The sequence below is a fragment of the Tyto alba genome, unplaced genomic scaffold, assembly GCF_018691265.1.
Source record: "Tyto alba isolate M040663 unplaced genomic scaffold, T.alba_DEE_v4.0 Super-Scaffold_16, whole genome shotgun sequence".
Taxonomy (NCBI): domain Eukaryota; kingdom Metazoa; phylum Chordata; class Aves; order Strigiformes; family Tytonidae; genus Tyto; species Tyto alba.
The window spans coordinates 9,749,866-9,774,503 of NW_024881278.1; positions in this window are offsets into that span (position 1 = coordinate 9,749,866).

Consider the following 24,638-nt stretch of genomic DNA (forward strand, 5'->3'; position numbering starts at 1 on the left):
AAATGGCAACATTTCAATGGTTTTGGTATAATAGTTGCTTGTATATGCTCATTGGGCTAGAGGACATCTTAGAACATGAAGAATGTGTGGTTTTACCTTGTCGCCAAATTCCATGTCGCTGTGGAGTCTTGATCACGAAGTGGAGATTTGTATTCAATTTTAGTCCATTGTTATAAGATTATAAAAAATTATGAGCTGTTGCATTAAAAACTGGGATTACCTTTGGTAAGGTGCCCAGTAAAAACTGTTTTGTTAGCAAATTTAGTAAGAAAACATCTGAAAATCTGTAGTGGTGTACAGATAGACAACATCACGATTGAAAGTTAAATTACCTGAATTACTCACTGAGTTAAATGTAATAATTAACAGTAATTTATTATTTGGCTCTTGCCCTGTCTTTTGCTCTGATATAAAAAGCTTGATTTTATGGATGTTTTATCAGTTATAGTGTAATTTTACTGCACCTGTCAACTTGTAGAATCTAGTAAAATATGTATTACCCAAACACATTTCCTCTCTGGGCTTGCTGTGAAATACTGGTTGCAAGTACTGTTTGAAATATTTGATATCTGAAACATAAAATCCAGGTTAAATTGCATAATTCAAATTATTTCAGTTCTCTGATCTTTTTGCCACATCTCTTTGAATACAGTAATGTATAAATATATTTAATTATGAATATTCTGTACTCATAAATAGTATTCAATGGAGTTTAAAACTAAAATGCTGCCATCTAATTGAAGTCACATAAGAGGTGCAAGACCAGAACAGCCTTGCTTTGAATCCAGTGATGCGTGAGCTTTCAACTAAAATGCCTACCTATGAATCCATTAGCTTTTTGGTAACCTTTCACTACTGTAGTCTTTCTCACCAATTTGTTCCCCAGTTTCTGGAGGAAGCAAATCTGCATCGTAATGATCTATATATGTCCAAACATTGTATCTATCCTGTTCAAAGTGCTTTATCTGAGGTAGCCACTTTCCTTTGTTTTACATGGAAGTGCCATGACTTGGGTGATTTATGTGTTATGCTCACTGGCTGCACAGAGGGAGAGGACTGCTTTTCCAACATAGGATATCTAATATGCTGCACAGTTCACTGGAGACAGTTTATCCAAGACTCCTATTTATCTCTTGATAGATTTGCTTTCTAAATGTAGAAATAAAATGTATCTACATGTGTTGGTTTGGGCTGAAAAGATATTCAGTAACCAGCAATATTAATGGATAAGAATATTTCTGCAAGTTTGCTAAGTTTGACAGTATTGGGCATTAGCGCGCAGGTTAGGATGCCTGGGCATCCTCTTTGCAGTTCTGTCACTCACTGGCATTGGGGAATTGAGAATGTTACTTATTGACAATTTTTCAGGTTGTTTTTTTTTTTTTTTTTTCTTTTCCTTTTCTCATTATTTTCCTATCCAGTCAGAGAATTGCTGTGTATTACATTTGGGCAGTATCATTTTAGCTGTCTTTGGTCTTAACTTCTCTGGTCTCTTATCCCCTCAAGTGTAAGGTACAAATAATCATCCTTGCTCTCTCTTGCAGATGCTTTAACATTCAGAAATAGCCAGATTCCTTTATAATGTTATTTCATTTTCAGTTTTGGTTTTAGGATGCACAATATACCCTATCAGGTTTACTTTGAGAATTGTTCCAAACCCATATAAGACTCAATAAAATTTTGGGTTCAAAACCTACTTGTCAGCAGGAAATGAACAACCACCCTTAGCCTATTCAGGACATCTGTGTCAATGAGAAATTAATCAATCCATTGGCAGCCAAACTGGCACAAGTATTGTCCCACTTCCAAGCTAGAGTTCAAGTATTCTATTATAAAAAAAAAAACAAAACCAAAAAAAACCCACCACAAACAAACAAACAAATAAGCAAAACCAAAAAAAAACCAACCAACCAAACAAACAAAAAAAACCCCAAACCAAAACCCAAACAAACCAGTCTGATTTCTACTGCATAGGCATGTAATGTAGCAGGCTCGACTCTGAGAAGCTCAAAAGAGAGAAACAATTTTTTTCTTCTCTTTTTCTCTTATTTTACTGAGGGTTTTTTGTGTTTTAGAAATTACAATAAAGCAATATTGCTTCCCACAAGATTATAAATTATTTCAGAAATTCATGGTTTTGCTTGTAGTGTTAGGAGAGGAGAATTTTATTTCATGATCTAGCTTCAAAATCTCTCTTTTTCTCTGAGGTGGCACTAGCACTGTTAGTATTTTCAGTATGCACAGTCCCAGGAACAAATTAACATATTTTTACAGCTTTAGAGACTCTGATAAGCAGTTCTTTTGTGGACTGCCCAACACACCATGATCTGCACACCATAGATGTCAGTCTTATTCTACTTCCCATTTCAAAGTCAGCAACGAAACTGATAGCATGCAAATTGCAGACAGTTTGAAAATGTTTCTGTATAAATAACTTCCCTGGTCAATGTCCATATAAAATGAAAACCAGAAAATATATGAGCATAATTAAGAGGATTACATGGCTTTCATGGAATAATTTATTATATGGATTTCATGCTGTCTCATTTTTTTTCCCCTCTCAGCAGGAGCTGCAAACAGTTTTTACTTAGACTTGATTGCAGTTCAAAATATTGGGCTGACTATTTTTCTTTCATTTTAAAGAAAGTATCATCAGGGAAGACTGGTTGAAGTGAAATGAATGGAAATTATGGGTCACATCCAAGTACTGAAGAAAGCTAAAGTTCATAAACATAGGGTCAATCTATGTGCGCTGTTTGATGTTATTGTGATGTCTGAATCTGCCTGATCAAATCAGCCTGTTCCTGGATCAGGTGAGCAGATGTTTAGACACAGATATTTACCTATATCAATTTGTATTAAAAGTTTATTGGATAATGGTCAATGGGAGAACAAAAGAATGTGGCTTAAGCAATTAATAAGCATTTAGATCATAAACTTTTTTTTTTTTTTTTTTTGGACAGTCCCGATTTATGTCTCTTGGAAATGCTCTGACCCTGTTTTCCCAGATAGTAGATGATCAGCTGTAGATAATGCTGCAGCTTTAAGAAGCAACTTTACTTTTTTCCCCATTCCCATTTTGAATTGCTCTTTACTATGCAGCGTGCATCTTTAAGCTTTAAAGACAAAGGATTCAGGTATATGCATGTATATAGCATTGTATTCATTATGATGCTGCCTGGGGACGATGTGTTACCTGGCAGATACTCTACAGTCTGCATGGGAATCATTGGTGAGATTTCTACTCTACTACTTTCATTGGCCCCCCTGCAAAAGTTACATTACTATGCTAAGCATTGGCATCATCGTCAGATGCAGTGTGGACTACTTTCCGACTTTTCAAAACTTTTTTCTTTTCTATGTTTAAAGCCTTATACTTGCAGGAGGGTTTAAATCCAAAATGACATAGTTCTCTTAATCAGTGTGGTGACCTTCACCATTCCCATACAGGAAATTTAAACTGAGGTGAATTTCAGAAATTTAATTTGAAAAATAGTGATATCACACCTCCTTAGTTTGTTAACTGTATCAAGGCTATTAATTTAATGAAATCCCAGATTAATTTTAATCTGCATAGGCCCATTCTCACACATAATACATCACTGCCATTCCTAAGAACTGCGCATTCAGCTGGCTCTCTTTTGACTTGAGGTTTTCCGTTCCCCACGGTCTGGTATTGCATTCAGATATCCAGACTTCTTTTTTCCTATTGGGTTCTGGGTGTGAATGAAATGAGATATGAAACATAGAGTACTGACTGATAAACCAAGCACATTGCAGTATAAAATAAGTGGCCTATGCTTTCTGGAATTTTAGTTATTGCTCATTTCCATTCTCCTTTGTGGGTTTGGGTTGGGGTTTTTTTGTTTGTTTGTTTGTTTTTTGCTGTTTTTTGTTTGCTTCTCTTTTTTTTTTTGCTTCTCTTTTTTTTTAAGGCTAATATAAGATGCTTTTCAGACTCTCATCCAAAATCCACACAAACCAGAGTCTTTCAGCTGGACTCTGGATTATACCTTTAAATAGCTGTAGGTGAAATTTGCCTAAGATTATTTCACATAAAATATATGTGAAATCCTGCCTTGGTTTAGCTTAGTAGCAAAACTGCCTAGTTCAGTAGGGACAGGCTTTCAGCACAAATTAATATCATATTTAACCTCTTTCTTCTCCTCTCCCTGCAAAAACTTTACTGTGTTAAAAAAAAAATGGGTAAAATGTTAAGGTATAATAAACTGATAAATATGTTGTTTGCTTTCCTTGTCAGGAAAGGGACAGAATTAAATTCTTGACCACTAATTATTGATTTCTAAAGCAACTCAAGACTTTTCTTTTTTTAATTGCTATATGATATCTTTTTGTGCTATAAGAGCCATGTCTGGCATGAAAACACCCAAGGAGCTTTTGTTACTCAAGAACCTGTGTTTCTTTTCTACAATCAACAGATTCACAGCTGATAGCAAAGTTCAGAAACCAGGTCATCAGGGGATTTCTCTACTTAGTAATAATTGAATTCAGTTTAATGTTCATGTTGACTTGAGGCCGTCTGCCTTGTATCTTGAATCTCCAAATGTATCTTCTCACACAGATGTCCTGATATTGAGCAGTATGTTTGGTACTAAAATTTCCTGGAAAATTACTCCTTTCAGCATCTTATAATTGAAGGATAAAGCATTTAAAATCCTATCTATGATTACCAGTTTACCATCCAGTAACTAACTGGTGTTTATGTACATAAATACTGTATCTTAATGACAAATAACAGTCTCCTATTCTCATTTTGTTCTTAATGTCCTGATTTTGTGTGTGTCAGTTTCTAGAGTATGATCTCCATCTTCTCTTTATCTTGTTTAAGTCTGTAATTTTTGTAACTTTGGATTTTTACCTCATCCTTTAGTTTTGTATAAAAGGAAAGAAAAGCACTAAGACTACAGTTGGGCAGCTTTTTTGAAGTTTCCCCCTTTTCTAATGATATTAGAGTCATCCAATTAACTGTCTGCTATTCATTTTCCTTTTCATCTGCATGCAGGATATGAACATTTTCCTCACAATCCTTTCTTTTAAATTTCTGATTTTAGAAAACTATTTAGTCTTCTAATCTTTCTATTTTAATTTATGTGGAAAGTAATTTTGATATCAGCCTTTTCAGTCTGTTTCACTCTCTTTTGCTAACTATATAGGATTAGAACAGTGTTTTATCACTAGCTGAACTACTTCAGTATTTGTTTGAAGCTAAGAAGTGTTAGTTTTTTCTCACCAAGTGACATGGTTGGAAATAGAGGCCTGAAAGACAGGGTATATGCTTCTGGGAATGAGTTATGGATGTGCCTTTTCCATTTCACTTGGCAGTCATTGTAGTTAACCACTGAAATTAAGTTTTATGCATTAGTGATATTGCTGACTTGAATTATGAATGGATATGATGAACTATGTAACTTGAACTGTAGCTGTGAACATCAGTTAAAACACAAGGATAGATAGAAGATAGGCAAAAGTAAAGGCTTTGCAATAAACAGGAAGAGGGGAGAGCAGATGGGATTTAAAAACTGTGACATAGGATAACAAACTGAACCTTTCTGTCCGAGTTCCCCTTAAAATGAATACAAGGTATACTTCTGTTTGTGATATACACTGGCAGTGGGGAATTAATCATACTGGGCCAAGAAGCTGTGCTGGTGGAGAAGAACATATAGCTAATTATTTATATCCATGGAAACTGATATTAGACACCACAGATCTTCTGACAGCTGCCGGAGTCTTTCTGTTTAAAAAACAAAAACAAAAACAAACAACAAAAAAGAAAAAGAAAACAGGGTCGTCTCCTGAATGTCACTGTTAAGTATGAAAATTCAGGCACCAACATAAGGTCTTTAAATTAGATCTAGAATAGGCAAGTAGTTAGTATGAAACAATTGAATTAGTGAGTTGAATGAGAAGTTTCTGGCAGTTGGGAATTGTACCTTCAGGGTAATTTACTTGGTCTACTTCGTTACTTTTGGGGTTTTTGGTGTTTTTTTTGTTTGTTTGTTTGTTGTTTTGATTTTTTGTTTGTTTGTTTGTTTCTTTTTACACAGCACTCAAGATGGGAGAAAGAAATAAAGTGAGGGGGGAAAGAGACTGCAATAATTACATTGAGTTAATTCACTAATTGGATCTAACTTAAAGCGATGAACAAAATTCATGATATTTGCCTTTCAGGCTTTAGATGAAAACCTTGTAGCAACTAATATCTGGATATGTAATTCATCTTCTATTTTATATTTTAAACTGTGAAAAAACAGGTCAGATTTTGAAGTGTTATGTGTCCCCTGTACCCCCTCCCCCAAAAACCAAGCAAACAACCAAATCCTCACTCAGTGACTTGATGTGAGAAACAAGCCCACGTATATGTATAAAAAAAGGTTTTATTGGGCACAAAGTCAGTGGAGCAAAGAATACAGGGCTGGGTGCAATGGCGTGCCCTCTGGAGCCAAAGGGGCTCCCTTTTATTGTATAAAACGTTACATATTCAACTACTCTAATACATATGCATCACTACTCCAAGGATAGGGAGGGAATATTACAATTAGTTCCGAGATATCATTAACATATCTCCCCACCTCAAATTCCTCCCGTCGCGCTTTCGCAGTGCTCCCTGGTGGTCGTGGGCAGGGGTCTTCAGATGAAGGCTCGTAGTCTTCCTCACTGTGTTCGCTAGATGACCCTTACTTCTGCGCAAACTCAGTCCTGGAGTCCCGTACACCTTGTCCTTCAAGTCTGGGCTAATCTGCAGCTCCTTTGTCTTTATGGCTCAGTGGTTTTAGTTCCTCTCTTATCTCAAGGACAAGAGATACCAGAGATGGCCCATCCTGTCTTCCTTCCATTCAATCACAAGGGAGTTACGGTCCTTTGATATGGACCATCAATGGCCCATCTTGTTCTTTCTCATTCCATTGCAAAGGAGTTACCATCTGGTGAGCATCCCAAGAAGGGGAGGGGCTGTCGGGTTAGTGTGAGCATCCCCTGAAAGGGGAGGCTATCGAGTTAGTGTTTCCTCAGATCAATTCCCCCCTTTTCTTTTCCCAGTAGTAAATTCTTTTCTTAAAATTTGGATCGTTGTACTAATAATAGCTTTAGCCTAACTCAGTTCAATTACTTTTAGCTAAAGCAAAATTCTACTGTTACTTCTCACACTTTATTTTCTTCATCTTCATCCAAACAACCCCCTCCAACTCCCCACTCCCTCTTTTCCCTTTGGGCATGAAGTCCTTGCAAGCAGCAGGTTTGGTTTCTCAAATATGTTTCACAGTTCTCTCTCCCCATTTAGCACAAATAAACAAACCCGGTAGTTTTTGTTCTCATACACACCTTGTTAAGATTTCTTTCTGGGTTCAACTTAAGTCTTGGCTGAGGCAAAATGAAAGGCTGTTTTTTTGCACTTATGTCTCACCCAGGAATGTCACTGTAGTTATGGCTAAATGGAAGACTAGTTACTGTTAAATGAAAGAAAGCCAGACAATAGTTCTTGCCTTTAAGGCTGAGTGGTGTTGACTGGCTTATGTTAACATGCTTAAAGCTTTCTCCCTGGGTAGCAGACTCTAGAGAGCTCCTTGGTGCATTTTAAAACAGATCTAAAATTGAACTAACAATGAAGCAATGCAAATAGTCAAAGGTCTGGTACTCAGATTTGCTTCTTGGCTGCCTTTTTATTTAGTGGTACGAGCATACCTTAGGAGTCCATGAACCCTTGTTACATTATGTATGACCTACAGACCCTAAAGGGGATCCTATGCTTTCATTATAGCTTCACCTGAGTAGCAGGAAGAATTGGACCAGTTGTTTGTCCAAAATTAAAGCACTAGGGGGAAGTGTTAATGAGCTGTGCAGAGATAAATAATGATTGCCAGAAGGATGGTTTGAAAATGCAGAAAACCATTTATTCAAAATGTATGTTGAGTGAAACCAAACCTTTTCCTGACATGGTGATAGCTGTGTGGGAATCTCTGTACATCATCACTCAGCTGTGAGCAGCCTGCACTGTGACTCACAGGTGCCCAGGATGATGGGCCATCAAAAATTGCTTGGAAAATAGATGAAAAGGAGTCTTTGATGCTCATCAATGTGCCTTGTATATACGATCCTGGAAACTAACCAAACCACCATGACTAGAACAGCCTTATAACCTAAGCTACATTAGGCACACTGAGCTGTTTTGTTCTTCACAGAAAGAAGAATTTGGGGGATTGTTAGATACTGGATAAGGGAACATTTGGTACAGTGCACGATTCATATTGACTTTTTTATCATCTAAGTCTTTATGAGTCATGCTATTCATCCCCAGTGACTAAGTAGCATATTTTTAAGATTTTATTCTTTAATTTATAAATACAGTGTATAAATATTAATATGCTGAAGAGAAAGTTAAAAAGTAACTACTGATACCTAAAATCTCCTGTGTGAGGGAAAGATACCTGACTCCGGAAATTTCTTTTTGAAGCAGTCATACAAAGATCATCTAGATGAGAAGAACAAAAGGCAGGAAAAGATATATTGTTCCCTGGGCAAAATCTTTAAATGGAACTGAATACTTTTTGACAGACACATGTGCTACTGCATCTGTGAATTGTTTTGACTCAACATGGAAATGACTGGATGACTTTCTATGGCTGTTGGTATTCTGCAGCTCAGCTAGACCATTTTAATTGGGCTCTTCTATCTTTAAAATTTAGAAGAAAAAGCGTGTTCTCATTAAGCTGTGAAAGTTACTGTCAGTCTCAGTATAACTGGGATTGTGCCATATGAATTGGTGATAACATATACTTGAATATTGTATAAACATACTGTTTTGATGGGAAATGTTCTTTATTGCATGCCAGAGGTTTAAAATTTTTAACCTTCACAGGTTTTTTTTGTTTTGTTTTTTTGTTTTTTTGTTTTTTTTTTTTTTTCTGGAAAGTCTTGTAATTTTTTCTGGTACGTTTATTTCCTAAGAATGCTGAAGAGGCTTGGTTGTTTTTGTCAAAAGACAGAAACACAGCATTATCTGGCTGCATTTTTTGGACAATATTCTTCATGTTGAAGTTGTCTCTATAATGCTGAGTTCTTAAGGTGAAGCAAAAAAACACATGGGAGAAAAGCCTGCAGGAGTAATTGCAGGAGGAAGTGAAATACAATACAAAGTAGGAGATGTAAACCATTCTACAAACATATGACACCCGTTAAAATGTTGGTCTTACAATTTATGCTGGAAAAAAAGGCTGTTTATGTAAAGAATTTGAGTGTCAGAAACAGAGTGTTTTAAAGAACATCTTTTGCAGGTGTTGGCATTGTTGTCTCTGATCATTGTGAAGTTTTATACTCTATACATACTGCAGTATGTTAGCACAACTCTTTGTAGTTTATAGATCCTATTTGAATCAAGCCACTTCAGGAGACAAAGTTGATGTGTCTGAGGGCAAAAAATTGAAGGATGTTGATAGTAATATTTATTGCTAAGCTTAGTACAGCTAGCATTTTATAAACTGCTTTATAAGTAGTTGATTTTGACCATTTTCTGGAACAATATAGCTGAGTATGTTCAGTTCCTTTTGTAGGCTTTAGCAATGTCTGTGTGTAGTGAGAAGACACAAATCTATGGAAAAAAGTGTATAGAGGTAGTAGAGGGGATAAGTGACTTCTAAGGGGGAGAGAAAAGAAACAACTAAGCAGAGCTAGGCTTTGGAACAGCTCTCTGTATGATTAAGAGATGTCTTGTGCTGTTAACATACTTTTCGTGTCATGCCTTACAAACTAATCTTTCTGCGTACGTGGTGGTAGCTGGCCATTCCTCCACTACTTCCACTCCAGCAGGGTGCTACAAACACATGCTAAATACAGTGAGAATTTGGCTGGTTGAAAGTTGATGAAATTGTGACTTCTTGTGGTTTGAGCCTGGTCAGCAGCTAACCACCACGCAGCCACTCTCTCTCCCTTCTCTTCTGGCAATAAGAAGGGACAGAGAGCCAGGTTTGGGGTTCGAGATAGGACTGGGATGGGGAAAAAAATCCCCCTTTATGGGCACGAGCAAAAGGCAGACTCGTTAGGGGAAGAAAAAAAGAACATACATTTGTTACAGACACTAACAACACATAACAGGGTAGGACAGTGAGAAGCATTGCTACATCTTGAGAACACCTTCGCCCCCCACCCCTCCCTTCTTCCTGCGCTCAGTTCTGCTCCAGATATCTCTACCTCCTCCCCCCAGTGGCAGGGAATGGGGGGTGCAGTCAGTGCTGCAGCTTATTCCATCTTCAGTGGGGGGAGCTTCTGGAACTTGTTCCCCCTGCTCCATCGTGGTCCCCCTCTCACAGGAGACAGTCCTCCACAAACTTTCTCTGACATGAGTTCCTCCCACAGGCCACAGTGTTCCCCACACTGCTCCGTCATGTGTCACTAACTTTCTCCAACTGGATTCCCTCCCACGGCTGCAGCCCTTCCCGAGCTGCTCCGGTGTGGGACACCCTCACATGCTGCAATCCTCCCAGCACTGAATGACAGCAGCGGGGCTACCTTTTCCCATGAGACCCCGGCGTTCTTCAGGTACAGCACCTTGATTATTCCACGCAGAAGCCACAGGCCATAAATCAATGTCTGCTCCACTGTAGATCTCCATGGGTGGCGGGGGAGGGCCGCCCTGCCGTCTCACCACAGGATACAGGGGGGTCTTTTCTCTGGAACACCTCCCCCCTCCTTTCTTCCTCCGTTCCTCCACTGACCTTGGTGTTCATGCAGCTGCAGCAACTCCTCCTCACAAGTCCCACTGCCCGTCACCACATCCCTTCTTAACTACATTATCGCAGAGGCGCAGCTGATGGGCTCAGTTTCCAAACAGAAGTGGAGCTGACGTGGAGCTGGGGGAGCTTCGAGAAGCTTCTCACAGGGGGCCGCCCCTATAGCCCCCTCCCCTGCCACCAAAAAACTCCACCACTCACTCAACCCAGGACATGACTGATTCAAGGATTATTGTTTCTTCATAAATCTACCTCAAATCTACCTCACTCCCCTGGCAGAGATGGAAGAACAGTCTATTTCCCTGTAAAATGCAGGTTAAAATCAGCAACATTCAGAAAAGAGTTGGGATGATCAAATAACTAGCTTCAGTAACAGGGGTGCCTGCCACTCTGTTCACCATGATTTATCGATTCCTCTGCACTTTGCCAAAGTAATTACTTGAGAGAGCAGTTTGTAAATTAAAGAATGAATTTCTGGACTAAGAGTATCACTGTGGCACAATGTGAACAACTAGGCCTTGAGTTGCAGGCAGCGGTTAGTGCCCGGCATTTAATTTGTTATGCCTGTTCTACTGCTAATTAAGCAGTTAATGGACTGGTTTGTATTTGGGCATGGTGACATTAAACAGTGAGACTTAGCCCTACAAGGCAGTAAGGTTCCCATGTTGTTTGTGGTTTAGCAAAAAAAGGTGTTAATGTGTAAGGCTGGGTTTGATTTTTGTTTACATTATTCCTTCAGGTCAGATATGTGTTTGGTAATACAGTATCATCACCTACTTTTACACCTTTGTCATTCAACAGCTTTTATAGCAGATCCAACTTTACCTCAGTCTTTGTAATGGCTTTTTAATGATGAGGTTTGAAAGCATCACTGCTACATCATAGAGATCCTGGGAGATGCCCAATATTCTCTTACTTGGGTTCTTGGAGGTAAGGGACGTGTCAGTCACTAGACCACCAGTAAAAGCAGAAGGCATTTGTTGGGGTTATCCCACCCAAGTAAGCAATCAGACTGGATGATGCCTTTCCTTGACTTTTTGGTAGACAACATAATCATATATTCACAAGAGAAAAGTTTGAATTTTCATGAGAACATGAATATTTATCAAGTTACAGAGGGTTTCCATGGCCAAGCTCCAGCTGACTATATGTTAGCTGAGTAAAATGCTCTGTTGCAATGGCCTGTGCTTCTGTGGGCTGACAAGGAGAGCCAGCAGCTGGTTGCAGGTGAGCACAAGCAGAGAAGACTGGTAATTACTTACAGTTAGCATTGAATAACCAAGGTCTGATGGAATATGCTGGCCTGGCCAGGAAGAAGGTGCTTTGGTTGCATGGCATCAGGAAGGCAGGCCATGCTACTAATCTGCCATCAAATTAATTGCTGGTATGTCTTGAGGCACAAATTCTGTAGAGGGGTCTTCTGATTACCTAATAGTTCTAAATTAGAATGGGTATTTGAGCCTGTATATATATTAAGCAATGAGGAGGCACCTCTTTGTATGTATTTGTGTCAGTGCTTTCAAGGGGGCAGGGCCAGGGGGGTCCTAGGAGAATGCTTGAACTGGTCTGAAGCATGATGAAGGAATGACAACAGCACTCAAGCAGCTGGAAATGATTAAAAGAGGAATAATTACCTTCCGTGTGATATATTGCCAGGTGGTTTCAAGATGAGCTAATAATGCTGCCATCTAATTAGAGAATGTCCCTTACATCTTGTCTGTTTTACTGAGTGGACAAGATAATATGAGAAGTTTGTGCTGTAGGGCTGGTGGAAAGGGTGAAAAATAATTCACCCATTTCATAAACTGTTGGAGCTAAAGCCAGTGATCAAAAATTGCAGTGTTAACATAGCAGATGGCATGACTTCTTAAAAGCCTGCTTGATGTGTTTTTGGCACTACTACATTTCTAGTTGAGAAATTTTTGAAGCTCTTGAAGTGTTAGAGCCGTCAGCTGAACTAACTGACTGTTTAATATTTTTACAGAATAGTGCTTTATCATAAAGATGCCTTTTCCTTCCTCTTCTTCAAGACAAGCAATTTGTGTTTCTGCAACTGTTTGCTCATATTCCATACTATTTCATGATTTTCCTCTTTGAGTTTTCATTATACCCTCTGAGTCAGGGGCTGAGGATTTGCCATCTAAAAATGGTCCTTCCCACAGTGTTAATAAAGGTTGTCAGTGAAATTACTACATTGTCTTGAAGAAGTATTTGTATCCTAGTCATTTTGTCTTGAAGAAAACAAAAGCCTTTACATCTCAACCATTGTTTACAGCTGTGTAAAATAATTCTTGTAATATAGAGATTTTAAAAAATATTATTGAAAATCAGACCAGTGTTTTCAGTATGTTGAATAGATTGATCAATGATTCAGAAAGGGTTGCTTAATCTCAAATTTCAGAAATTAACAAAAATTAAGGCACACCAGATTTTTTTTTTTGGTGAGCAATATTGATTCTTAATCATGTGGAATTTTTTTAAATAATTCAAGAGAATGTTCACAATCAGATCACGTACATTCCAGAAAACAAACCCAATACCTACAGCTTTCAGGAATAAAACTTAAAAGAAGAATTAGAAAATGGGACATTTTCTGTATGTCAGAGTATTTTATTAGGGTCTTAAAATTTTGAACCAATTAGGAAGTTCAAACTGAGGATCCAAGATTTGAACCAAATGAGAATTCTGTTCAGCACCATCTACATAAACATCAACTCACACATGAATGAAATTAATAGAAATGTTACCAAACCTTTAAAATGTTTTAATCTGGTAAGAGTGTTAGTAGCTGAGGTGTATTATAGCAGTAAAACCCGTATAAATAAGTTGATGATGGTCTGTCAGAGATATTTGGTAAATTTTCTGTATAACTGTATTTTCAATTAAAAATATGACCAATTTATTTTTATATCTTAAAAAATATTTTTTTCTTTATTTTGAAAAAAAAAAAAAAAACACCAAACAACCCTTTTTTACCAGGAACAGAAAAACAAATATTTAACTTTGTATTAGATCACTTGAATACAAATAACGCAGTTTACTTCATTAATTCAGAAGGGTTTGTCTTGGATCACTTCAACATTAAACTAATTCTTCCTGTGTTGCTGCAGTATACTATGGGAGTTATATTTCAGACACTTTTTTTCCCAGATATGCAAAACTCATCCCCAGATCTCCCATAAATATAATAATATCCACTCTAACCAGTTCTGCCAAATAAAGTCCCATGGTTTTATCTGTACTAGTACACATCAGGTTTTAAATCCAGTCCAAAAAAAATAGGTTTGCAGGTTCCCCAAGTTTTGATGTTTCCTGAGAAACGCAGGGAAGCACCTGCTCAAAGCCAAATATTAGAATTTCATAGAGAAAAATCAAAACTGGTATTAGTGCTTGTTTTCTTTTTCAATAACACTAAAGAACAAAGAATCTGTGGTTAGGCCTACAGCCAGAAAAACCCTTAAGCACATGTTCAAATACATGAATAGTCTCATCAAAGTCAAAACATTAGATTTTTATCCTCAAAATATGTGGGGTTTTATAATTGGCAGCTGCAGAACAGACTAATGAATTAGGAGCAGATTTAGAATTTAGTAAAAACTCTTACTTCCCATATTCAAATGAATAGGAATTTGTTAGAATTTTATACAGTCCGAAAACTTTGTCCAGATCTTCCATGGGTAAGACATGTCTTTGTTGAAATAAAAGCAGAAAACCTGGTCCAAGCCTGTTTATGTAAATACCTAGACAGCTGTCCTGTCTGAGTTTGGGTTTTTTTGTTGTTTTTTGTTTGTTTGTTTGTTTGTTTTGTTTTGTTTTGTTTTGTTTTCCTCCCTGCTTCTGTCTTTTAACTGAATAACTGTATAATGTGTCTGTTCAGTTTTGAATCTACAGTACTCAAGGATGTGATAACCAAATTACATTCTTAAGCCTTGTTTGAATATGTGATTCCACATCTCAGGCCGCCTTTAGTAACTCACATTCTGAATTGTCACTCAGCTGTCCACAAACACCCTACATACTGGTGACTTCTCCCTCCTGACAGGTTTTTCTGGTTAGACCTTGACATAGTTGAAGTCTCCAGGGTTATGAAATAGGATAAAGCCTTTAATAAATGCAATTATCCTTGTCCTGGGTAACTGTGATTTGAAATGCAATCTCACACACGCTGGGTGAATGATGTAACCAGTAGGCTACTAGTAATTCTGGGGTGTTTCTCCATCTTTTTGTCTTTTCTTATCTTTTCAGATGGGCTAGGTAGATTGATGTGGGTGGTTTAAGCAAAGGAGCTATATATACACCTAACTTCAGAAAAATCTTTGTAGCACGGAATACTGACCCTGTCACATGCCATGTTAGGCTCTCCATGTCACCCATTTTCTGTGTCTTTCCCTGCTGGATAGGCCAGGCAGGTTTCCAGCTTCATCCTGACAGTACTTTTCATTATGGGAGGTGTCTTACTTTGCAATTTGTGGATGGATTGGACACACATTTTAGAGCTGAGGGTACCCTAGGTAACGGCACATTTGTAATGATAGGTTTTGTATGCCCAGATAAAGAACAAATTTATGATATGGCAGTAGATGGGTCAAGGCTTTGTAACTGGGTACCTAACATTTTAAAATTAAATCAGTAATTTGGATTGTAAAAATTCATGAGTCAAATTCTGCTGACTTTCCTTTTTCCTGTTCAGTTTTAAGGGAGGGAAGGAACTGTGTTTCTGCAAGTTTTTGATACAGAGAAGTATGTAAGACTCGTTACTGCTTTTCTTACAAGGAATTGTCAAAGGGCTTTCTTCCCTCTCCAGCTTTGGTGAGGCTTATTTTTCCTGCAGCTTCCTTCCCTCTCTCTCCTGCTGCTACATTCTAGAAGCTTCAAGGTGCCCAACATCATGGCTGCTCTGAGTCCTGCAAGGTGAGCCATGGACTTCTCTGTTCTCCTTCCCAGATTTTGTTATTGACTCCCTGTTTCTCTTTTCAATTAGATTCTGGTGTTTGAAAAAAATCCTGACTTAGAAGGTCTCCTCTTAACAGTCTTCACGCTGGGGCTGGACACTCATATGTATCCTAAAATTAACTGCATGCTCTCACCAGCAGGATGATCAAGGCGCCTTGCTTGTGTGTGCCTGCTCTTACCTCAGCATATAGAAAGGTGACCTGAAAAGGCTTGACCCACAGTGCCAAAGTGGTTGCTTGTTAATGCTGTGAAGCACTTCCGCTTTAAAGAAAGACATTTCAGTTAATGACAACAGCAGCAAAATATTAGGAAAAAGGCCATGGAGGTAGAAATGCTGAATGGAATTAGTATTGTTAAAATCCTATTACAACTGCTACTGAAATCAGTTCCAAGTTTTCAAATGTGGTTGATATGCTCTAGGAGTATGCTCAAGTTGGTCAATTTAGATTTGGAGGATTTTAACACTCTGCTTTGAAGAAGGGAAAAAAATCTGGTTAGGAAAATTTGGAAGGATTTAACACTATTAGAAACCTGGTGACTCTCCCACTCTGATCAGGAGCCACACTCTCGATGAAATGATCAAAAGACGATGTTAGCTTGTGTACACATTATCTCTGACTACACTGCAGGAGTGCTTGGGGTCTTTGTTTTTTAAGCTTCGGTATGAAGAAAAGAATTGGGTAGGAGAGGGACATGCCAAAGGGTTTAGGATTAATTTTTCAGTGTGAGCCAGGTTCAATAATCTGTAGCCTGCCTTACACTCAGGCACTCATCTTTCCAGATTACAGATGATTTCATATTATCAATTTCCTTGCCTTTGATACTGAAAGGAAAAAAAAGGCTCTTGTGTGAGCTTTAACATCTTCTAATGGTACTTCAAACTGAACCATTCCAGTAGATGTCACTGTGGACCCCTGAGTTACAGCCGCCATCCCATTTTTAGCTGTTGTTTGCTTTGGTGTCATACACCTGCTATCAACAAGGCTCAAACATCTTTGTAATGATGGTTCTGAATTACAGCTGTCTTGGCGTTGCTAATTTCAGCTCTTTACTGGGCAACATGAGGACAGATACCTGCCAGTTCATCTTGCAAATCCTGGAGGCAGCGTAGTTGTAATTGGCTGTGGCAGGATGCATGAGGACAAGCCTCCCTGTACAGCACAAGATAGGCATAGACTATCGTGAGCAGGGTTATGAGCAATAACCTGGGTGAATGCATATGGCCTTAGTGCTACAGCAGAGAAACAACAGCTTTACTCAATGCACTAGCAGAGCCTGGATGCACAATCACAGAACTTAGAAAACTAACCAAACAAAAAAACCTAACCAACCCTCAAGAGTTTTCTAAATCTCTTGTTTCCAATGATCCTGAAATGATTTTTTTATTTGATTGTTTTACGCTGAGGATTTCCCTGGGACTTCTCACAGGAATACTGGACGCAGAATAAACCTGGCAGTATTTTGTAGGCTTTGAGCTTCGCTAAGTAAGATAAGAATTTATAACCTGCGAGGGAAGACAAAAGAGCAGACAAGGAACAAGGGTAGAGCTGAAAGGAACAGAGAGGATAAGGAAGAGAAGGAAGGAGGAGGATGAAATAGATGAAGAGAAGCTCTGGTGAAGTAAGAGGACAAGGGATGCAAAAATATACTGATACTGAAAACACTAAATGCTGCTTTGACTAGTAGTTTTTAAAATTCAGGGCCAGTCAGCAAGGTCTTTGTAATTCACCTTTAGCTGATCTCTTCACAGTGTTCTTCATGGCCTTTTTCTCTGTTGAAACAGCACCAATGGGAGACTTGGGTAGGCTGGCAGCAGTCTTGACAGTTCTCCTATCTTGCCCCAAACTCCATCCATACAGAATGTTTACAACATCAGGACTGTATTCAGACCACATCTGCTCTCATAGAGGGGGTTTGTTTTGGTAAGTGAGGAAACTTGGCATGGTCCATGAAAGACATGACTGTTTTTGGTGAAAACAGAGGTCAAGAGAAAAACAAGAAAGTTCTCATTCTTACTTTGGTGGCTTTGTTCAGATGATTTACATGTTTACAGATGCATGGCTTATAGTCTCATGGGTGTGGTACCCCTCCACAACATTGTTTTCTTTAAATTATATTAATTTCAGATTGCAAGATCAGGAAACACGCATGATTAGAAAGGGAAATCCTCTTCTTGGATATGATAGATAAGAAAAAGCAAAAGGAATTATTCAACTGTTTGTTGTCCCTGTGCTTCTGAGTTTACAAATGATCCGCTAGGAGTCTCAGAATGTGATTTTTACCAAGTTTGAGCAAATGTTCAGTCCCTTATCAGAGATATCCAATTTTTCTTTATAAATTAATATAGTGATATGATTTTTGCCCACTCTATTTTGGTGCTACTGCAGAAGTGAGAGCACTCTGCCTGGCCCAAGGAGAAGCTGTGGCCTTTGATGGACTTTTCAGCTATTAATTTTTTAATTTGTTGGTCCCCAAAGTGATGCTCTGAAAGGAGGCTTTATTACCCATATCAATGCCAAGGAGATGGCACTTGTTTGAAGGCTTAAGGTGAAGAACTTCAGATCAAATGTGATAACTTTACAATGAAAAAGTAGACCCAGACAAGCTTGCTACAACTACTCAGAAAACTAGACTCAGAGTGAAACCAAAGTTGTGTTACTTTAACACACTCTTTGTTGAAGACCTGTTCCTGAGGCATGAGATAAAAACATCTGGGTGGCTAATGAGAATATTTTCAGCCTCTCAGGGCAGCATGTATTGTCACCTTCTGGAGGTTTAGATCACTGAAAGGACAAGCAGCAACTAGATAAACATTCTTACAAGTCAGTGATATAGGAAATCACATATTGTGTTTTTCTCCACATATTCTCACAACTGGCTATCCAGTCCTTGTATCTAAATGTCAAGATACCATAAAAAATAACACTGAGTTTAACAGTTGTTCAGCTAGACTTAGGGTGTGTCCTTGCACATTAACTACAGATGGTTTCAGAATTCATTAAGTTTTTGCATACAGAGGTATAGTTTCTTTTTAGCTTTTGCTAGGTGTGTATTGAGATTCTTCTATGAGGTAGAAATTGGTATATTATATAGCTAAAGACAAGGAGTTTGATTTTGCAACTACATTCTGGCTTTCTGCAGCACATGCCTGGAGGAGAATCATCTCTTCTGGGAAAATTTCTTGCTCCACTAGAGCCTTCCTGGTAGAGAGCTGTACAAAGACAGGTACAGGTTGTGTTTGCATATATGTCTGTCCTCCAGGTACGAAAGTCCTTAATGACCTCAAAGGAATAGATGGAGTTAAATCTGTCATGCAGCAGAATTTATGCATGCAAAGGCTGCAGCTGAAAATGAGTTAAGAAGGTGAAATGGTTTCCTGATTTGTCTTCCTCTGTCATGCAGTTCCATCAAGCAGTGGTCTCACAACAGCCCTAACTGAGTCTGGAGAAATCCCTGAAAGCACAGTGTAAGTTGTGAGTTCATTATGCTATAAAGATCTATAAAGGTTCAGCTTCACTTTTAGCTGTGACTAATTTGGTATCAGGTCCTCCTTGAAATTCACAGCCTTTAGTGACTTTTTATGATGATTATCATTAGGAGCATGAGGAAATAAGGCTCGTTGTTTCATCCTTAGCCATATTAGGCACTGGATGCTCTGAAAATTTTCTTGTACCTTTTTAAAACATTAACAAATTTGATTTCCCTCCCACACAACTACCTCTGAGATAAGCAAGGAAAAGGAAGAATCAGGCTCTCAAAATCTCTGGCCTGCTTCTTCACCTTCTAACTCAGCCACTTAATGACTACAGTAACATACTGACTATTAAACCAGATTCTCAGCTGATCTAAATTAGCAAAGCTGCAGTGGATTTAATGGAGATAGGATGTTTTGTAGCAGCTGGAGATGGGACTCAGAGTATTACCTACACCAGACTCCTATCTTAATTGTCTAATTTATGCCATTGAAAGTATGTTATGTGCAAGATGTCTGAGCTAATGGTGAAGAAGTAATCATAACACTTGAATTTCCTGATTTTTGAGTGCTTGGTTTCTTAACTGTGATGTTGTTTTAATGTTTTTTTCAATACTACTAGTCTCATCTAGCTGTTTTATGGCTCCCACTCCCAGTATTTCAGAACTGTGTCCTGCCTTGTGGCATTGCTGGACTTAGCCTGCTCTAGAAGAGATCAGACTCCCATAGGATGCCAGATTTTTATTTTGAAAAACACTGAGCTATGTTGATTTAGACACTGCAATTCTAGGCTCTTTCCTCATGCACTTTGTCATAGAAAGCTTATGCAGGAGGTTCTCAAACAGAAAGCCCTTGAGTAAAGCTATAATCCTAGCTTGGAGCAAGAGGCAATAGACCTGTCAGTAATACAGTGGCACGGGAAATGCTGCTGTAATTAAAGTTTACTCAGCTTTTCCTTTATAAATCTCTGTAATAGAGGCTTTGTATGCTACTGCAACCATTTTAATTTATGTTGTTTTGAAACTAGGTAATCAGATCGTCAACTTTAGTGTGATCATTTCTCCATAAATGTATTTTGCAAGAGTATACTTAAAACCATCAAAATAAATTCTTCTGTGTGGTGCTGTAAAAATAACAAGAATTGTTTTTAAACCTCCCAGACGAAGTTGTATGGGATGCCTGCAAGCTCAGGTGCAAAAGTGTGGAGACTGCACACAGTGGTAAAATATGGGTAATACTTAATTTCCTTTAGGTGAGCAAGATTTTGCCTAAAGTTTTGTAGACCATAGCTCATAAACTTCTTTAATAAATACATTTACTGGTTATTATTTTGAAAAATGCATAAAAGACCTTTATTTTGGAGGTTATTAAAAAAATGGATTTTTTTCTATTAAATATTCCATAAATACTGGATTTTAAATAACTAATAGTACATGGACTGGCCTAAGATCCCTCTGAAGTCAGATACTGAGTGCTATTAAATGCAAAGCTTTTAAACTTTTAAATCTGAGTATTATTATTCTTTTTTTTTTTTTTTTTTTTTTTTTCCCCAAGGTTAGAGGAAAAAACCCAAAGCATCTATACTGTGCCTTCATGGGCATGTTTGCTTGCTTGCATGATTTCTGTAATAAAAAGGCATAGAGAAATTAAAATCTGTTCAGTTTGCAGCAGGAGAAATGGCAAAATTTGCCACAAGTCATTAAAAATGTGTAGTTCTTCTGGATGTAGGGTTGACTACTGAATTAAGGTATAAAGACTTCACAGCCTCTCAGAATTTTGCCTCTGGGCAGAAGTAGAGAAATTTACTCCTTTTTTCTCCACCCCCACTCCCTCCTTTGCTTAATACAGTCTGAGATTGTCCTACCTATTTTTAGGTAACATTGGTTAACTCATTCTGAATTATTTTCAAGATCATATTTATACCCAGAAACAGCTACAGTTTAAAAATAATGGGAATCACACAATGCTGATTTAAAAGTGGAAATGGTTTCTTGAGAATGAAATGAATGTTAGCTAGTTTGCTACAAGCTGCTTGGATCAGATGTAGAGTAGATTAGCAAAAGTTAGCTATACTTGTATAGCTTTGCTGGCAAGCCCTCCTCATACAGATAGAAATACAGGGAGTTTTTTTGATAATAGATGCCCAGATAAAGTGAGCTATTTTGGAAAAAAAGTATTTTAAAATATTTTCGTAACTACAACAACACTAATTTGGGCCAATATTAAAATATTATTGAAAAGAAAAACTGCCCCCCCCCCCCCCCGACACTGTATTGTGTGGAGGCAAAGCGTTAACAAATGCACTTCCTTGGTACCATATTTATTAATACTAGACCTGTGATCTTCTATATAATCTGGAACAACAGGCTACACAGAAGTGAGATAAGTGCATTGGAAATGAGCCATTCTATTTCCAAGTCAGGTAACCCCTCTAACACCCTCTCCACATTCTAACCCCAGATTTCAGTCTTTTTTCAACCTCTAGATCTATTTTTAATTGAAGATCATTTTACAAAGGAAAAATGTAAACATGAGAAGTTACATACCTGAGGTTTCCCCTTCTTATTTCACCAAAGATATTGGTTCAATTTGACTGCTTTGAAAAGCTGGCCACTCTCAAAATGATAGCCTTTGGTGAATGCATGATTGGGTAAAACGTGGTTCAGATTTAGTTGGAAACACCTTCCAGATGTAACCTTTAAGTATGGAGCTCTGCAGTTATTTCAGACTTCAGGCAAAGACCAGATTCTTGACTTAGGCTATTTAATATCAGTGTAAAAGGATTGTTTGAATGCAAAGCATTTTCAGCAAAGTTTACAACTCAGACACTGCAGCATAATGCCCATACAGAACAAGCAGCTAACCAGGAAGCGTGTATGACCCTGCAACATACACTTTGGGGAGTATTATTGAGACCTGGTATCTGTAAACTCACGGCTAGTTAAGCAGTCCTTATTTATCTCTGCAGGAAGTAGGAACAAGTAAAAATCCCTGTTCCTCCTTAATCAGATTTTGATTCTAGAGTTAATGAAATGGGAAACAGATATCTGTATGATACCTTCTCCTGGAACCAAGGGATAGGAGTGAATAGAAGGCAAAAGAAAGCTACTGATCAAACCGAAGAAAGGGAAACTATGAATTTATATCCTCTTTCAGTTCCTCTCTCATAAGTATAACCACTGCTCTTTTGAAGGTCACTGTCATTACCAGCCAGTGGGTAGCACTGCTTGTCAAAATGAGAAAACAAAGAATTCTTCCTTTAGTTGCAGAGCTGCCTTTTGATGTAAGTGGTTTAGCAAGAGACCACCTCCATACCTCCTCTGGTGGATCTGAACATGGGGTATCCTTGCATAAAAGCAGGTTGACAATGTGCGTGAATGCGTTGGGTTTATGTGTGTGGTGGGGGTTTTGCCAGCAGGGGAGGGGACTACAGCAGTGACTCCATGTGAGAAACTTCTCAAAACTCTCCTGGCTCCAAGTCAGACCCACCTCTGGGCAAGGCTGAGCCAATCAGCAATGGTGACTGTGCCTCTGTTATAATGTATTTAAGAAGGGGAACCTGGGAGGAGGAGTTGTAAGGGAAACACCTCTGCAAGCACCGAGGGCAGTGGAAGGAAGGAGGAGGAAGTGGGGGAAGGTGCGCCAGAGCAGCGACCCCCCCACCCGGTAGCCCATGGTGAGAGGACAGGCTTGCAGCCCATGGAGGTCCATGGTAGAACAGATGCCCACCTCCACTTGTGGAGGACCCCATGACAAAGCAGGTGTCTGTGCCTGAAGAAGGCCAGGATTCTGAGGGAAACCTGTGCTGGAGCAGTCTGTCACTGGGAGGATTGCAAACTGTGGGAGGGATCCACACTGGAGCAGTTTATGAAAAATTGCAGCCCATGAGAGGGACCCATGCTGGAACAGTTTGTGAAGAGCTGCAGCCCATGGGAAGGACTCAGGTCAGAGAAAGTTCATGGAGAATATCTCTCCTGTGAGAGGGGACCATGCTGCAGCAGGGAAGACTGCGAGGAGTCCTCCCACTGAGGAGGAAGGAACGGCAGAAACAGAGGGTAATGTACTGACTGCACCCCTCATTCCCTGCCCACTAGGCCACTGGTGGGGGAGAAGATAGAGAAATCGGGAGCAAAGCTGATCCTGGAAAGAAGGGAGGGATGGGGTGAAGGTATTTTTTTAAGATGTGGTTGTATTTCTGTGTCCTACTCTGATTGGGAAATTAAGTGGTGGTGGTGTTTAAGTTAAATTGATGTTCTTTTTCTTCTCCAATCCAGTCTGTGTTTTGCCCTTGACCATAATGGATAAGTCAAACCTCCCTGTCCTTGATTCCCAAGCCTTTTGTTTTATTTTTTTCTTCTCATCCCTGAGGGGGGAAGGAATGAATCAAAACCATTTTTACTACTCAACCATTTGCAGTCTTTTTACATCCTAACTTACGCCTGTGCCAATGTGTAGGGATGTCAAGGGAGGACCTGTTCTCCATGTCACTTTGTCTTGTGATTCCTTCCTCCTCCAGAGTGGGTTTGGCTTTGGCTTTGTGTAGAGTGAACTGGTGGCTTAAATTTTGGTGCCTTGACCATGGTAATCTGACCTTGGACTAGCACATATGACATAACTAGCATAAGATAAAATTCTGGTTTACAAGAGACATGTTAAAGATTTCACATATCAAGATCTGCAAGACAGTCTAGAAATTCAGTGCTCTGTTGGGCTTGTGAAATGGCACCACATTATTAGCACTTCAGCTACACATGAGGTAAGATCATAATTTTTTCCCATAACAGTCAAGACTTTCTGTTATGATAGTAATACAAACAGGCAGAATTTGTTTTTAACAACCGATATATAATCTAGAAGTGCTTTTAACTTCTTGTGTGTTCTCTCATGACATATCTTATTGCTGAAACCATATGAAAAATTCTGAAATAATTTTAAGTACCAATATTGTATATTTTATTTTTGCAAATTTTCCTAAGATTTTCACTGGCTTTATTAATCTGTAGTCCACAAGTGACCTTGTAGCTGAACAATACTAGTGCTACTTTCTGCTACTATTATATATTATCTTTTCCTTCACCAGTTTATATAACTAAATCAGTTTAACAGACTAAGTAAATAAAAGGTTTCTTTATTACCATTAACTCAATAAAAGCTCTCAATGAATTTTATGATCACCTTGGTACTTGTTTAGTTGTTCAAATATAGATATGCAAGAATTCTTTAATAATTACAGATTTTAATCACATAAAGACTCTTCAAAACAATTTGCTTTTAATATTAAAGAAGTTGAAGCATCAGCTCTTTGAGGTTCTGCATCATCTTACTCTTCCATCACCTAAGATTCAACATATGGTAATAGAAGGTATGTTAAAAGGTACTTACTGCTGGGGGTGCAGTGAGTGACCTGCTGTCTACTCACAAAAAGAGTAGCAGGGAAATGGTTTGCTCTCACTGTAAAAACTGAGAAGTCA